Source organism: Eschrichtius robustus, chromosome 2 (assembly GCF_028021215.1).
Source record: "Eschrichtius robustus isolate mEscRob2 chromosome 2, mEscRob2.pri, whole genome shotgun sequence".
NCBI lineage: Eukaryota > Metazoa > Chordata > Mammalia > Artiodactyla > Eschrichtiidae > Eschrichtius > Eschrichtius robustus.
The window spans coordinates 151,642,512-151,652,756 of record NC_090825.1 but is presented as its reverse complement, the minus strand read 5'-3'; the positions used below and the strand labels follow the sequence as shown (position 1 = coordinate 151,652,756).

The 10,245-nt window shown below is 40.2% G+C and overlaps 1 pseudogene; it reads left to right on the top strand.

Moving 5' to 3' along the window:
- The first annotated feature begins 2,174 nt into the window (after window positions 1-2,174).
- On the top strand, window positions 2,175-5,313 carry LOC137758626 (UDP-N-acetylglucosamine--peptide N-acetylglucosaminyltransferase 110 kDa subunit pseudogene; annotated as a pseudogene).
- The last annotated feature ends 4,932 nt before the right edge of the window (window positions 5,314-10,245 follow it).

Genomic DNA, 10,245 nt, shown 5'->3' with positions numbered 1-10,245 from the left:
GGGAGACACGCCTGACCTTGATACCATTTGATGACACAGAAAACACTGAAAGAGGACCAGTTTGTTTTTCATTAGTCTTGTTCTTGAGAGGTTGTGGAGTGGGCAGTTCATGAGTTTAATCTTGGGCCTGCTGAGTTTTAAATATCCCTGGGATGTCCTAGAGAAGAAGCCAAGCAGGAGGTGTCTGTTAGGTAGATATCTTCTCCCTCCCCATCTAGAGCCACTCTCCACCCATCTCTACGCTGATCCCTGCCCGGAGACATTAACGTGTGTGGCATGTCAAGATTCCATGTATCCCCAGCACCTGCTCCCGTGTGCGCTGCCTTCTAGTTGCGTTCAGCCCATAGGAGGTACATGAGGGAAGAAGCGTGAAGGCTGAGTATTTACTCGATACGATATACATCCTGCATCATCTCTTCCTCTTCCCCACCTCCTCCTCTTTCCACCCTGCCTCCTTCAAACCCTCCTCCTCTGCCTCCTGCGCCTCCTGCTCTTCTTCCTCCCACGTCTTCCTCTTTTTTTCTCTCTCGAATCCAGTAATCATTTCCACCTCCTCCTTTTTCAAAAAACTAATTAATTAATTTTTGGCTGCATTGGATCTTTGCTGCGCCCGGGCTTTCTCTAGTCGCGGCAAGTGGGGGCTACTCTTCGTTGCAGTGAGTGGGCTTCTCATTTCGGTGGCTTCTCTTGTTGCAGAGCACGGGCTCTAGGTGCCCGGTCTTCAGTAGTTGCGGCCCGCGGGCTCAGTAGTTGTGGCTCGTGGGCTCTAGAGTGCAGGCTGAGTAGTTGTGGCGCACAGGCTCAGTTGCTCCGTGGCATGTGGGATCTTTCCGGACCAGGGCTTGAACCCCTGCACTGGCAGGTGGATTCTTAACCACTGAGCCACCACGGAAGTCCCTAACCTCCTCCTTTAAGCCTAGGCAGTAAAAGCTCCCTGAGATGCTGGACTACTGTCCTCTGTTGTTTTCCCCAAACCCTTTGCAAATGATCTCTTGACTACAGTCTCCTTAATTACGGTACATTTGAGTGTGCCACCTTTCTCTTTCAGGGATTCTGACTTATACTGATAGGTAAGAAATGCCTGGGGGAGAGTTAAATTTGAGTCACCTGAGTAGAGGTGGTCATTGGAGCCGTGGCTATAAATGTGAATATCTTGGGAGACAGTGTAGAGAAGGAATGGGCCCTGAGGAACTCAAACATGTAATGGCTTTCAGAGGAGGATAATCTTGCAAAGGAATTGGAGAAGTAGCAACCAAAGTGAGGTGAAAAATCAGGGCAGTGTGTGTCATAGAAGTCAAAGGAGGCAAAGGGAAGAAAAAGAGCGTTGGTAGTCAAGATTATCAGTTGGTCCTGCAAAGTCATTGGATTTAGTGACTTATACCCTCGTGAATCTGTTACATATTTTCTGTGCTCCCTCTGAATAATGATTTAAATTTTTTTACATTAACTTATCTATAATTTATCTTAGGTAAATACAGTCAAATTTGTTTTAGAACGTATTTTAAGGTAAAAATTAACTACCCTTCCTTAACCATTATTCCAACATTATTTATGTTCTACTTTCTCTATTACCATTATTTCCTCCAACATTCACTGTTTCTAAAAATATAGAGATGTTTGAGCACTTTCTACTAGATGTTTAAGAGCTTTCTATTTGACTGTATCATAGTGGTTCAATGGTTGTCGCTTTAGCATTCATTTTAAAATTGATCCATTAGAACAAGTCTAACCTCTTAATTTTAATTTTCAGAATTCTATTATCAATAGCCCCATTTATTCTTCCAGATAAACTCTATATTTTTTTAACATCTTTATTAGAGTATAATTGCTTTACTATGGTGTGTTAGTTTCTGCTTTATAACAAAGTGAATCAGTTATACATATACATATGTCCCCACATCTCTTCCCTCTTGCATCTCCAGATAAACTTTAGAACCATCTTATCAATTAAAAAAAACTTAAACTTCATTGTGATTTTTTCAAGACCGTGAGAGATAGATGGCCAACCAGAGTTCCTAAGGTTCAGTGTATGTAACTGCTGCCGCCGCTTAAGCCTGCCAAAGCAGTGGTACGGCTACTGCCCTTGTATTTGCTACCTCTAGAAACATTCTTGCCAGTAGTGGCAGCAGCGGGACTCAATTACCCTCTTTTCGCACTCCCTCCAGAAGCTCCAGATGGCGTCTTCCGTGGGCAACGTGGCCGACAGCACAGACCCAACGAAACGTATGCTTTCCTTCCAAGGGTTAGCAGAGTTGACACATCGAGCCTATCAGGCGGGAGATTTTGAGGCAGCTGAGAGACACTGCATGCAGCTCTGGAGACAAGAGCCAGACAATACTGGTGTACTTTTATTACTTTCATCTATACACTTCCGGTGTCGAAGGCTGGACGGATCTGCCCACTTTAGTACTCTGGCAATTAAAAAGAACCCTCTTCTGGCAGAAGCCTATTCGAATTTGGGGAATGTGTACAAGGAAAGCGGGCAGTTGCAGGAAGCAATCGAGCATTACCGGCATGCGTTGCGTCTCAAACCAGATTTCATCGATGGTTATATTAACCTGGCAGCCGCTTTGGTAGCAGCAGGCGACATGGGCGGGGCAGTACAAGCTTACGCCTCCGCTCTTCAGTACAATCCTGATCTGTATTGTGTTTGCAGTGACCTGGGGAACCTGCTCAAAGCCCTGGGTCGCTTGGAAGAAGCCAAGGCATGTTATTTGAAAGCAATTGAGACGCAACCGAACTTTGCAGTAGCTTGGAGTAACCTTGGCTGTGTTTTCAATGCACAAGGGGAGATTTGGCTTGCAATTCATCACTTTGAAAAGGCTGTCACCCATGACCCCAATTTTCTGGATGCTTATATCAATTTAGGAAATGTCTTCAAAGAGGCACGGATTTTTGAACGAGCTGTGGCAGCTTACCTTCGTGCCCTAAGCTTGAGTCCAAATCATGCAGTGGTACATGGCAGCCTGGCTTGTGTATACTATGAGCAAGGCCTGATAGATCTGGCAATAGACACCTACAGGCGAGCTATTGAATTGCAACCACACTTCCCGGACGCTTACTGCAACCTAGCCAACGCTCTCAAAGAGAAGGGCAGTGTTGCCGAAGCAGAAGATTGTTATAATACAGCTCTGTGGCTGTGTCCCACCCATGCAGACTCTCTGAATAACCTAGCCAATATCAAGCGAGAACAGGGAAACATTGAAGAGGCAGTTCGCTTGTATTGTAAAGCATTAGAAGTCTTCCCCGAGTTTGCTGCTGCCCATTCAAATTTAGCAAGTGTATTGCAGCAGCAGGGAAGAGTGCAGGAAGCTCTGATGCATTATAAGGAGGCTATTCGAATCAGTCCTACCTTTGCTGAGGCCTACTGTAATATGGGAAACACTCTTAACGGGGATGCAGGATGTTCAGGGAGCCTTGCAGTGTTATACACGTGCCATTCAGATTAACCCTGCATTTGCGGATGCCCACAGCAATCTGGCTTCCATTCACAAGGATTCAGGGAATATTCCAGAAGCAATTGCTTCTTATCGCACTGCTCTGAAGCTTCAACCTGACTTTCCTGACGCTTATTGTAATCTGGCTCATTGCCTGCAGATTGTCTGTGACTGGACAGACTATGATGAGCGCATGAAGAGGTTGGTCAGCGTTGTGGCTGACCAGTTAGAGAAGAACAGGTTGCCTTCTGTGCAGCCTCATCACAGCATGTTATATCCTCTTCCTCACGGCGTCAGGAAGGCTATTGCCGAGAGGCATGGGCACCTCTGCCTGGATAACATCAATGTCCTTCACAAACCACCGTATGAACATCCAAAGGACTTGAAGCTCAGTGATGGTCGACTGCGTGTAGGATACGTGAGTTCTGACTTTGGGAACCATCCTACTTCTCATCTTATGCAGTCTATTCCAGGCATGCACAATCGTGATAAATTTGAGGTATTCTGTTATGCCCTGAGCCCAGATGATGGCACAAACTTCCGAGCGAAGGTGATGGCAGAAGCCGATCATTTCGTTGATCTTTCTCAGATTCCATGCGATGGAAAAGCAGCTGATCGCATCCATCAAGATGGTATACACATCCTCGTAAATATGAATGGTTATACCAGGGGTGCTCGAAATGAACTCTTTGCTCTCAGGCCAGCTCCTATTCAGGCAATGTGGCTGGGGTACCCTGGGACTAGTGGCGCGCTTTTCATGGATTATATCATCACTGATCGGGAAACTTCACCTGCTGAAGTTGCTGAGCAGTATTCTGAGAAACTGGCTTATATGCCCCATACTTTCTTTATTGGTGATCATGCTAATATGTTCCCTCACCTGAAGAAAAAAGCAGTCATCGATTTTAAGTCCAATGGGCACATTTATGACAATCGAATTGTGCTAAATGGCATCGACCTCAAAGCATTTCTTGATAGTCTACCAGACGTGAAAATTGTCAAGATGAAATGTCCTGATGGAGGAGACAAAGCAGACAGCAGCAATATAGATCTTAATATGCCTGTCATTCCTATGAATACGACTGCAGAAGCAGTTATTGAAATGATTAACAGAGGACAAATTCAGATAACAATTAATGGATTCAGTATTAGCAATGGACTGGCAACTACCCAGATCAACAATAAGGCTGCCACTGGAGAGGAGGTTCCCCGTACCATTATTGTAACCACACGTTCTCAGTACGGGTTACCGGAAGATGCCATTGTGTACTGTAACTTTAATCAGCTATATAAAATTGACCCATCTACTTTGCAGATGTGGGCAAATATTCTGAAGCGTGTTCCCAATAGCGTACTGTGGCTGTTGCGTTTCCCAGCAGGAGAACCTAATATTCAACAGTACGCGCAAAATATGGGCCTTCCCCAGAACCGTATCATTTTTTCACCTGTTGCTCCTAAAGAGGAACATGTTCGGAGAGGCCAGCTGGCTGATGTCTGCTTGGACACTCCACTCTGTAATGGACACACCACAGGGATGGATGTCCTTTGGTCGGGGACACCCATGGTGACTATGCCAGGAGAGACTCTTGCTTCCCGAGTTGCAGCTTCCCAGCTCACCTGTTTAGGCTGTCTTGAGCTTATTGCTAAAAATAGACAAGAGTATGAAGACATAGCTGTGAAACTGGGAACTGATCTAGAATACCTGAAGAGAATTCGTGGCAAAGTCTGGAAGCAGAGAATATCTAGCCCTCTGTTCAACACCAAACAATACACACTGGAACTAGAGCGCCTCTATCTACAGATGTGGGAGCATTATGCAGCTGGCAACAAACCTGATCACATGATGAAGCCTGTTGACGTCACTGAGTCGGCCTAAATAATGACTGTGTGCGCAGGAGAATTACCCCTGTACCTGAGCCTCAACCTTCTGGGGGAAAGGGAACTAGATACGTTACTTTGTACTTACCTTTGTAGCAATATCATGTTGCAGATGGGTGACAGACAGTGATAACAGATAGCACAGCCAGACTTGCTTCCTGCATGATCATGACAGGGAGAGACACAAGAGATGGGAGACTGCTGTTCCACAAGGAGTCTCCGTAGAATTTTGCGGCAGCCAGGTGTTGCCCAAGTCTGGAAGGTCTGATCTCCCTTGGTCTTCCATGGGATGGGTGGTTAGTGTGGAGGGGAGATAGAGATTGCCCAGTCTTCTGAATTAAGTTTTTCTTTATATTTGGGGTATTGGAGCTATTAAAAATGTTTGGTTTCAGGTTTTATTCATGTGACGTGTATATGATTCTTTTGAGATAAGGTTTTAAGCTAAAATATTCCTTGTTTTAGTTTCTGAACTCTACAGACAAATGGGGACTTTGCTGGTGTAGTCTTTTTATAGGTTTTATAAACCACTTGAGCCTATATCAGTCATTTTAGTGTCTGACATGTTTGGAACTATCAGTGCTTTGTTGGTTTATGGCTTAAATTCTTTTTCTGGTCCGTTTCCTTCTTCCCTTCCCCCCACTTTAAACATTTTCCTGTAACTTGGCTAACAAAAAACCAAGTCTGATTCAAAACCTCCCAGAGTGTTTCTCTTAAACACATCATCTGGTGCCAAATGAAGATTCTTAGGAGTGATTATTAATTATGAAGGGCACAGTTGTGGTACTGTCACTGATGATAATAATAATGGATTTTTGGCCTAGAGTTTTGACCTATTGCACCAGTGTTTTACCGTTGACTGCCCCTCTGTGCTGCTTCCAAAAGTGATAGTGTGTGATCAGATTTTTACTTTCACTTCTAAAGTTTGTTCTTTTTTTTAAAGTGAGTCCTGTTCTTCCTTTTTCTTTCAGCAGCAATGAAATCCCAGGTAAGTACAAGTATTCAAATATTTGATCAGTAAGTCCCAGTTATCTCCAGTGCATTAAATAACTTTCATCAAAAAACATGTTATAGGTAAAAAGCTCTGGAGGACCAGCTATGTATATGATTATTATGCTTCAGACCTTCTAGGGTGTTACACATAATAACTTGTCTTCTGGACGTGGTCTTGAAGTCTATGGATTCAGCCTCAGTAGTAGCGAACTGCACTGCTACTTGGTTTGGAGTATAAATTAGACTTTAGCCCTCCTGGGGGTTGAGTTTTTGGTATTGAAAACCATAGGAATGAAATTATTGTATTTCAACAAAGGACTGAGGGCTTGAGGCTTAAACAAGCCAACATATGAATATATGTTTTTGTCTTGCTGTACTGCACATATGCTGTCTAGTAACAGATATTTTGTCTGCTAGTAGTGTTCTAGATTCTGTCTTTCCAAAGTGCTGAGGCAGTGCATCTATTCTGTAGTTGCAGCTGATGCCTGAATGTATCCTAGCTGACAAATGATTGATTAAGAAGCACTTGAATTTCGGAAAGATTTGTACTGTTAACCAAAATCTGAGCAAGGAGTCTCAAATGTAATTCTTAGCCAGAATTACATGTTAATGAACGACTTAACAGTGTAAATCAAGGAACATCAGTGTAGGGATTTCTTTTAATTTATTTTTTACCTGCTTGAAAGAATCAGTTAAAGGTTGCCAGCTTGGTTGCAGATGAACGGACGTTTGAAGTTCACCAAACTACTTCATGTGGAATAGGAGAATAGACTTCCAGCGCCCTCAAGGCTGTGACCTTGCAGCCATTTTACATAGCACAGCATCCCCCTAGAGGGATGAACCTTTCCCTGCCCGAAAAGTAGCCTCTCTGGTTGAAGCTTTGCTTATTGTAACAGGCTTTTGTTTCCAGGTAACATGTCTGTGGAAGGCTTAATTCTGAATAGAGATATAGATATTACTGGAAACTAATTGTTTTTTCTATTATACTCTGCTTTATCAAAAAAGTAAAACATTTACATTGTGCTACAGAAATTCAGATGTTGTCTTGCAATCTTTAAACAATAAATGAATGATTTGCCCTGAAAAACAAAAAACAAAAAACTTCTTTGTGATTTTGTTTGGGATTATTTTAATCCTGTAAATTAAATTGGGAAGAAGTTAAATCTTTATTATATTGCCTTTTAGCCAGAAACTTGATAGATAGATAGATAAATCCATTTATCTTCAAATCTCATTTTTAACTCTAATAAAAGTGTAACCATTTTCTTCAAATAATATGTTAATATATTTTGTGAAGGTCGTTTCCAAACATTTTATATTTACATTCTTCTTTCTGATGTTTCTTAGATATTCTTTGCTACTCTTTCTCTGACTTTTTTTGGTATAATAGTAATATATGTTTCTGGTAGAAAAAAATGAGAAGAAATCAAGAAAAAAAACCCTAAGTATAATTCTAATAGTCAACACCCAGATTCCAGTACAGTTAACTTTTTGGTGTACTCACTCAACGCTTTTTCTATTCTTATGTATGTGTATTTTTATATTTCTTATGTAAATGAGGTATCATACTGTTCTGTAACTTCTTTCATCTGCTATACAAGGAACATCTCATGTCAGTGTATGCACTTCCTTGCTGGATGCTATTCTGTTATACAGATGTACCTTAATTTATTTAACCAGACCTTTACTGGGGACCTTTGTTGTTGTTTCTAACTTTCCAGCATGAAATCATTCTGTGATAAAGCTCTTTTTACCTCCTCAATTCCAAAGAGCCTTGACATTTTATTAAGTATCGGATATATACAAAAGAATATTTATAAAATAAATGTTTAAGGATAAAAAAAGTAACAATGACATGATCACTTGTGCACCTACTGTCCCATTTAAGACATAGAACATTTAAGCCCCTATGTATCCCTCTCCAATCCCATCCTTCCTAATCATTCTATATATATATATATATGTGTGTGTGTGTGTGTGTGTGTGTGTGTGTATATATACATATATATGTATGTATATATGATTTATGCATGCTTTTGAACTTCATATGATTGGAATTTACCATATGGGTCTTTCTGGGACATACTTTTTCCACTTAATAACATGTTCCTGAGATGCATCCACGTTGTTGCAAATAACTACAGTTTATTCATGTTTATTTCTGTATAGTATTCAATTATATGAATATATCAGAATTTTACTCCATTCTACTGTTGGTGAATATCTTGGTTGTTTCTAGTTTTTGCTCTTACAGATATGCTACTATGAACATCTTGTACCTACCGCCCACTACATGTGTACAAGAGTTTCTCTAGGCCAAACATCAGAGAGTAGAATTGCTGAGTCAAAAGGCATGCATACCTTCAACCTAATAGATAATGCAAATTATCTTCAAAAATGGTTGAAATAAATTGACTCTCCCACAAACACTGTATAAGAATTCAGTGGTTCCACATCTCTAATTCTTGGTATTCCACATTGAAAAATTTCTGTCAAGCTGATGAGATTGAAATAATATGCCACTGTGGTTTTAATTTGCATTTCCCTGATTACAAATGAAGTTGAACATATTTTCATATGTTATTTTACCATTTGTGTTCTCTCTTCAGTGATATGCCCAGTCAAATCTTTTTCCCCTTTAGAATAAATTAGGTTGTAGTTTTCTGAATGGCTTATAGTTTTTGGTCTGGATACTAACCCTTTGTCATATGGGTATAGCAAATACCCTCTCCCAGTGTGTGACTCACCTTTTCACTTCTGTTATGGTATATCTTGATGAACAGAAGTTCTTCATTTTAATGTAGTTCACTTTAATAGTAATTTACTTTACTCTCTATGCTTTTCTGTCTCGCTTCAGAGATTCTTCTCATCCGTTAATTGAAAAGGGCATTTTCTTTTATTACTTTCAAAAAGTTTAAAAACTCTACCTAATTTTGAGTCTTTTAGACACCTAGAATTGATTTTTGGCATGTGGTGTGAGGTAGGGGTTCAGATCCCCTTTTTTCTATATGAATAACCAGTTGTCTCAGCATCAGTTATTTAAAGCTCATACTTTCTCAACTGATTTTCAGTGTCCGTTCTGATACACTTGAGAATCAACGTGCCAAGTTCCACTATCCATTCCTCAATGCCCACCAGTCAAAATAAATACTTTGTTGGGATTTTAAGTGTAATAAAAGAAATCTACGGATCAATTGGAAAAGCAATGACAACTTTATAATATTGAATCTTCCTACCCATAAACATAGTATCACTTTCCATTTATTTAAATTTCCTTTGATTTCTCTCAGTCATTTTATGATTTTCTGTATACAGGTCTTACTCATATTTTGTTAAATCTCTTCCTAGGTAATTCATATTTTTGATACTACTGTAAATGGCATCTGTCTTTTTATTACACGTTCTAATTTTTTGTTGCTGGTATATAGAAATGCATTTTTAAAATATTGACCTTATAAGTATCAATTTTACTAAAAAAAAATCTTAATTCTATTTTTCTGTATAGGAAAATTTTTAAAGTGGGGGGAAGGGAAGAAGGAAACGGACAAGAAAAGGAATTTAAGCCATAAACCAACAAAGCACTGATAGTTCCAAACATGTCAGACACTAAAATGACGGATATAGGCTCAAGTGGTTTATAAAACCTATAAAAAGACTACACCAGCAACGTCCCTATCTTTAATATGTATTCTTATGTGTATGTAAAAATCTTATCTCCTGCAGATGACTCCCTAGTTTCTGCCCTCTAATCATTATAAATTGTATATAAATTTTATACTATCTGATATTTCCAACACCTGATTGACTTTTTGTGGGTGATGTGAGTTGCTTGTTATTTTGTTGGGTCTCGCTCATGATGCTTTTCTTTTTTAATTGTGAATTCACATTTCTATGGGAATTATTTGAAGCCTAGATAGAAGGGAGTTCATTTAAAAAGGAT